Source organism: Amyelois transitella, chromosome 14 (assembly GCF_032362555.1).
Source record: "Amyelois transitella isolate CPQ chromosome 14, ilAmyTran1.1, whole genome shotgun sequence".
NCBI classification, from domain to species: Eukaryota; Metazoa; Arthropoda; class Insecta; order Lepidoptera; family Pyralidae; genus Amyelois; species Amyelois transitella.
The window spans coordinates 4,492,208-4,500,097 of NC_083517.1; positions in this window are offsets into that span (position 1 = coordinate 4,492,208).

A 7,890-nucleotide genomic window follows, 5' to 3' on the forward strand; every position below is an offset into this window, starting at 1 on the left:
TTAAATTTTAAATAAGAAGTACATTTTGTAAATAGTTATTAAACATCGAAATTAAAGTTGTTTTGTACGTAAATTTGTTTTTATTTTCGTTATCTGAAAATCAATAAACTTTTTGCACTATTTGCTTGGAATATTAATCCTAGCATGAAAAATTACAAAAACTTATATTATTACTAAATTTCATCAAAATCGGTCTAGTAGTTTTCGAGTTTATTCACTCACTCACAAACAAAAATATAAATCTCTTTTCTTTTTTATATTAGTATGGATTTGCTAATGCATAGGCATCAGCGCCATTGCGCAAGAAATTAGCTCAGTAGAATTATCTGGCCATGCCTAGCTCTGGTTAATTCTTCCAATTAGCAAAAAACAAATACCCAGGGAAAAACGTTTTTCAAATCATTAACACCAGTGTCGACTCTATAGCGTTAGAGGTGAATGTCCTATCATTTGAGTATATATGAAACATAACTTATGGATGATTTTCTCTCTCTCTCTCTCTCTCTCATCTTTGCGTGTTCCCAATAGCATCTTCCGCTACAATGCTTGGGGGTCTGGGGTCCGCTTTTTGATATTTTTTTCCGGTTCGCAACGCCTTCAATTTTAAGACCATTGGCACGCAGCACGCTTTTGCGACACCAAGTCAGGATCTCTTCAGCCTTCTCCTTGTACCTGCATGGACCCGGCGGAGGCGGCATAGCCAGATATCTGTTCTATTATAGGAAAATCACACCGCCTCTTATTCACCTGTGGCATACACTAGTATTGGTGGTAGCATCGCTGTTTCTGACCTCGGACTAACAGACCTAAGGATTTGATCAAGTCTCTAGTTCTTTTGGAAGCTTTAAATTACGACCACGTAGAAGCAGATACAGAGAGCAGCAGAGTCGGGAAATCTAAGTAACTCTACGACAATCAAGATTAAGAATCCACGTTGTGATGACGGCTCGTCTGAGAAGTAAAACATGTTGTTTACTTGCTGTAAAGATATGCGTAGGAATGAGAGAAAAGGTCTGAGAAGAAAAATAACAGATAATGTGATTCTTATGAGTCTTATAATTTTTCTTGGTTTACATTTCTTTCATAAGCTGAAGGGATTTCACGTATTTAAAACATTTTGTTTTGATTTTTACACAAGTTCAAACTAACCATGTGGTTCCCGGCACGAAGAAAAAGACCACTCCATCTCTATCCCATGGTGTCGTAAAAGGCGACTGAGGATGGGCTGATGGGAGAAAAGGATAGGCTTATAAGCTAAGGATTCTTCTTTTAGTAGGCGATGGGCTAGCAACTTGTCACTATTTGAATCTCAATTCTATTATTAAGACTAACAACTGAACGTGGCCTATCAGTCTTTTAAGACTGCTGGTTCTGTCTAGGGATATAGACGTCCCCGCAAGGGATAAAGATGTCATTTTATGAATGCATGAATGAATAAAAATATTTTTATTTCCTTAAGTTGCTATTGTTACACTCCAGGAATATATAGTAAAAAAACATATGGTTTATTTTTGCAAATCCTTTACAGGTCATTCTCCTTGAACTTTGGAATCGAGGGATTCACAAAAAGGTTTGCAGTTCCGAAATAAAGTTTCACGCCGATTTCCCATATGATCGCACGAATCACTTCGTACCTCCGTTTCTTAAGTCAATAAAAGAATTGTGTTGCGAAGAATAAAAATTTATAGAACATGTTAGTCTTTGTGCGTATGGTTTATTTTGGTCTTAAATATCGGATGATTTATACCAACCGTGAGGAAATAAATTATAAAAGTGGGAAAATGGAGTAATAGTGAAAGTGCGTTGTATGTGACAAATGGATATAAATATAAATATACAGGTACGAGACTAATTACACAGCTTGAGTTAGCCTCGAAGTAAGTTCGAGACTTGTGTTACGAGATACTAACTCAACTATGCCATATTTTATAATAAATACTTATATACATAAACATCCAAGACTCAGGCCAATCAGAAATAGTCCTATTGTCATCATGTCTTGGACGGGATTCGAACCCGGGACCTCCGGTATCTCAGATAAACGTACTACCGCTGCGCCACAGAGGCCGTCGCGCGATATTCATGCAATTTATCCTGTTTCCCATAGAGGTAGGTATGGACTATAAATTTCCTCACTTGCTACGATTCTTTTAATTTTTTTTTTCATCAGTCTATTAATTGCATTTTCAACGTGCTCTTTTTATCTCTCTGTTATAGTGATTCGCAGTCCGGTCCCTGAAATCCCGTTGTTTTATCACATTTAATTAAATGGTTAAAGTTATTAGTATTCATTATATAAATTCCAAACGTCTAAACGTTTGGAGTTTCCCTCTTTTTATACACTATCTATATTTGAGACACAATTGCAAAAACAAAAATTTGGAAAATACAACGCCCAACATTCTTATTTTTTAATTATAGAATTTGCTGCCAATGATGATCTTAAAATATCTAAAATATATTAGAGGCTATTAACGACTTTACTTTCACAGTTTATAGCTGAATACCAACATAAACGAGGATAGAAGAATAGCCGTCATTCCAAGCTGAACAACGGAGTAGAGTGGTATCAATGATAAGCGAAGGCGATTTGATAGAATAACTTTAAAAAAAACCTATTGCAGAAAACTTTTTTGGTAAAAAAATTAATAAAAAAGATTTAAAAAAATTATTTAAGATTAAAAAAAAAACATAATAAAAATAGTTTTAAAAACTCCATCATCTACTCCGCAAAGGTTGCAGATGTGACTATGTTTGTATATGTAAAAAAAACGATAATAATTCCTAGTTTCATTGGACGCCCTCAATATTTAATACCAGTTATCATTTCCTTTTTTACAACATTATGATGTCAACCCAATTCCTTATCCAGATAATAAGTGTTCCAATTCCTTCCTTAAACCAGATAATAAGTGTTCAATTTCCACGCTTGTTCTTTTGTCATGCGCCTGAGCGTAAGCAATACACACAAATTGCGTAGTAAAATAAATTAAAGTACAGTCTCATTAACGGGCCCGTTCCGTACTAACATTCTGTAATTAATTACATTTGAAAATGTAAGCAAAGACCCCATATTTTAGTTTAGAAACATAACTTTTTGTCTGGCCACCCGAATAAATATTTCTCTGTACCAATTAACAAAGAATAATTGCCTCAAGATTTAATGTCTAACATACATACATACATACATAAAATCACGCCTCTTTCCCGGAGGGGTAGGCAGAGACTACCTCTTTCCACTTGCCACGATCTCTGCATACTTCTTTCGCTTCGTCCACATTCATAACTCTCTTCATACAAGCTCGGCGGTTTCGGGTACTTTTGACCTGACCCTTTACCAGGACGTCCTTAATTTGATCAAGATACGTTCGTCTAGGTCTTCCCACTCCGACCTTTCCCTCCACACTCTCCTTGTATATCTGCTTAGTCAACCTGCTTTCATTCATCCTCTCCACATGACCGAACCATCTTAACATACCCTTTTCTATTCCTGTAACTACATCTTCTTTCACATCACAACATTCCCTTATCACGCTGTTCCTTATCCTGTCACTCAATTTCACACCCATCATACTCCTTAACGCTCTCATTTCCACTGCATTTATTCTGCTTTCATGCTTCTTTTGCCATACCCAACTTTCACTCCCATACATTAATGTCGGGACCAACACGCCCCTGTGCACAGCCAGTCGAGCCTTTTTGGATAGTTTCTGACTGCTCATAAAGGCATGCAAAGCTCCATTCACCATGTTCCCCGCGTTCACTCTCCTTTCAATATCACTATCATACTTGCCATCTGATGTAAACTTTGATCCTAGATATACAAACTCTTTCACTTGCTCCACTTTTTCTCCTCCAATCAAAATATTACATGCTGTCATTTCTTTCTCCATTTCAAAAACCAGTGTTTTAGTTTTACTTACGTTCACTTTCATTCCTTTCTCTTTTAAAGCTTCATGCATACAGTTTACCATCTCCTGTAACTCCTCCTCTGATGACGCCAGTATAACCTGATCGTCGGCATAGAGCAGACATTTGACGAGTAACTCATTCATCCTTAATCCACTTTTAGACTCTTTCAAATCTGTCAAACAGCTATCCATAAATAGGTTGAACAGCCACGGTGACGCAACACATCCTTGCCTAACGCCTTTCTCAATCTTAAACCACTCAGTGTGCGCTCCGTTTATCCTGACACAAGCACTCGAATCCTCATATAAGGATTTCAGTGCTCGTATTAAGAGACTGCTCACCCCATGCATAGAAAGTGCTGACCACAATTCATTCCTCTCAACTCTGTCATAGGCCTTTTCCAGATCTACGAATGTGCAATAGACTTTTTGACTCTTGGCCAAAAACTTTTCGGCTATGCACCGCAAGGAAAAGACCTGATCAGTACATCCCATTCCCTTTCGAAATCCCGCTTGAGCATCCCATATTTTGTCATCAGTTTCATTCCTGACTCTATTAATCAATACCTTAGCATACAATTTGCCGACGACGCTAAGCAGGCTTATACCACGATAATTTTTGCAGTCCAGCTGTGACCCTTTTCCTTTGTAAAGTGGCACGATAACAGCCTTACACCAATCTTTTGGTACTCGGCCGCTTCTCCAACACAAATTGAAAAGGCAGTACAACTGACTAGCTACTACGCCTTTTCCTGCTTTAAGCATCTCGACCGACACTCTATCACACCCAGCAGCCTTTCCCGCTTTCATACTCTTAAGTGCTTCCACAATTTCGAACATTTCAATTTCGCCTTCCATCTCATTCTCTTTTTCTTCGCTATAGCAGAAATCTTTCTTATTTCCTTCCTTTTTTTCAAATAAACTTTCAAAATAGTCCTTCCATATCTTTAGTACACATTCTTCTCCTTTCACAACGCTACCATCCTGGCATCTGATCCTAGTCAGCTCTCTGGTTATAGTATTTCCTCGGGCTGACCTTACGGATTTCCAGAATACTTTCAGATTTGACTGAAAGTCTTCTGATAGCCTTTTATCAAAATCCTCTTTATACTCTTCTTTCTTTCTAATCACAGCTTTCTTAACCAAATCTTTCATTTTCTTATATTCCTTACGTGCTTCATTCACATCTTCATCAATAACCTCTTGCATTCTTAAGTTAGCTTTTGCTGCTAACAAATCCAGCCATGCTTTCTTCTTTAATCGCACAAGTTCTTGCACATCTTTACTCATCCACGCATTTTTGTGATTTTTTCCTTTCCTTCTTCTACTTACACCACACACTTCAACAGCTACTTTCACAATTCTTTCTTTAAATTCCTTCCATCCATCTTCAATATCGCTCATTTCCTCTAAATCTTCAAATTCATCCTTCAGTCTATTAATATACTTCTTACCTACATCCATATCTTGCAAATTTTCTACTTTTACTCTTTCCAAAGCGCTGGTTTGCTCCCTTACCCTGTGCCGCCAGCGATTGAAGATACCCCTTATCCGGGATATCACCAGTAAATGGTCCGAGTCAATGCCAGCACCGCGATATGCACGGGTATCCAGCACTTTGTTCTTCAATCTTTCATCTACAATCACAAAGTCTATCATACTTTTTAAAATACCTTCCACTCTTGTGTAGGTGTGGATCTCTTTATGTTGAAACATTGAGTTCGACACAAAAAGATCCCACTCTAGACAAATTTCTAATACACTTCTTCCATTATCATTCACCTTTTCGTCACCAAACGCACCAAGCACCTTTTCATATCCATCACGCTTTACACCCACCCATCCATTAAAATCACCTAACATAATAATCTTCTCATTTGGCTTGGTAACTTTCAATACTTCTCTTACACTATTCCAGAACTCCTCGTTTTCGCTTTTTGCTGATGTTGTACCCCTCGAACCCACATCCCAAGGAGCATAAACACCTAGAACGAAGATCCGAGTGATTCCAACTTTCAGCCTAATCCATAGAAGACGAGGGCTGACACACTCATACTCATTCACGCACTCAGCCATTCGTGCAGAAAAGTTAATGTCTAACCTTAATTATTATATTTAAATACCTAATGTAACTACTTTTGAAACTGATCAGTAGTTATAAGAAAATTTTGATATAATGGTGAAACTATAGTACCTACGCAGGGTTGATTCCCACACCCACAGGATTCCTATCCCGCGTCTATTATATATTTTCTCCGTGTGTTTGTGTGCGCTAATTTAGAAAAGTTGTGGATGGATTTTGTTTCTAAGTTTATTCTAATTTTAGAAACTTATTTATAATATTGGAAAGAGTTGTTTACATCTACCCGTGCGAAGCCGGGGCGTCGCTAATGATACTTAATGTGAGATGTATTACAACATTATTACATAGGTATTAAGGTATATAATATGTGTGTGGATGTTGTAAAAAAGCAATAAAATTTATACAAAGTCAAGGAAACAATCGCAATGAAAGTAATTGTAATAGAAATAGCAAATTCGTTGAATCCACAAGTAAACCCTTCTGAAGATTTAGACCGACCACCCATTAATTCCAAACTTGTAAAATTTGAATAATTTCCACTTAAGTACAGCCAATCAAGCAATGACAGAGTAAGTTGAACGCTTTGGCTACTAACGATAAGGATTATTACTTGATATAACTGTTGAACATTATCGTCTATTTTAACAAACTTCATATGTCACCGACAATTCCACTGCGCGTTTTATTAAAAAAATCTGAACGAGAACTTGTAAATTAAATTGCGAATCAGTCAATGGTATCAGATATGAAAAATTAAAATTGTGCCATGTGGTTCCCAGCGCTTTATAATAGTAACACTCTTTTTCTCCACGATGACAGACATAATAAATGAATCCAAACCCATTTGGTTTAAATTCCCCAGCAAAGGTGCAAAGGCCAAATGGGAGTCGCTTCTTGTCAAAATCTGACTTACCCAAACCCAATGGATCATCAATGTCAAGAGGCGCACCCGGGTGTACCAGAAAGGTAAGTAAATGTAATTGGAGGAAGAAAAACTAAATATCCATACTAATATAGACAATCCGGAATTGCTTTTGTTTGTCCGCTCTTAATGCTATAACTCGACCAATCTTCATAAAATTGGGCATAGATAAATTTTGGTGTAGATGCTAAGAAGATCATAGACTTGCCTTCCACTTTGCTACCTTTACTTACCTTTCATTATGAAGAAAAGAAAGATCCCGTGTAATTTGCAATAAAGGACAAATACGCGAGCATACTAGGCGCCGCAAATGCCCGTGGCTTTAATTTATTTTGCCTACAAAATTAAAAATACTATCTGCAAAATTTAAAAAAATCTGACTCTGTAAACATGTTCTTTGTACATTGTAGGTCGAAGCTAAGGGGATTAACCTGAAACAAGACAGGTTGAAGTAACTTCGCTAAGTCAATTTACGAGTATTCCAGTTGTGGCACATCGCGCCACAAAAATCTCGTTAAAACTTCTGAAGTTTATCAGACAGAGTCTCAAAGAAGATATGGATTTTTAAGTGCCAAAACAAGCCACTCTCTTGTTACATTGTCATTTAGTTTTGCATTTATGCTCGAGAATTTCCAGAAGATGGGAAACAAAAGAACCTTATTCCAATTTAATGTTCTTATATTCATTATTAAAAATGAGTAACGTGAAGGATGAAGTACAATTCACCTGTACATATAATATAATATGGTAATATGGATCTTTTGAAAAGCACCAGCAGTTAATATTTTTTTAGTTCCACAAATGATATTCCCATTAGATCCATCAAAACGACTGAATTTATGTTTTCTGGTTAAGAAAGTTTTATTAACAGGAGATTTAACCAAATCCAAACGTGTCTATTTTAATTATACAAATTAAAAAAAAAACAAAACATAGTTCCACGCGCACAAAATTAACAAAATCGTGATACTTTG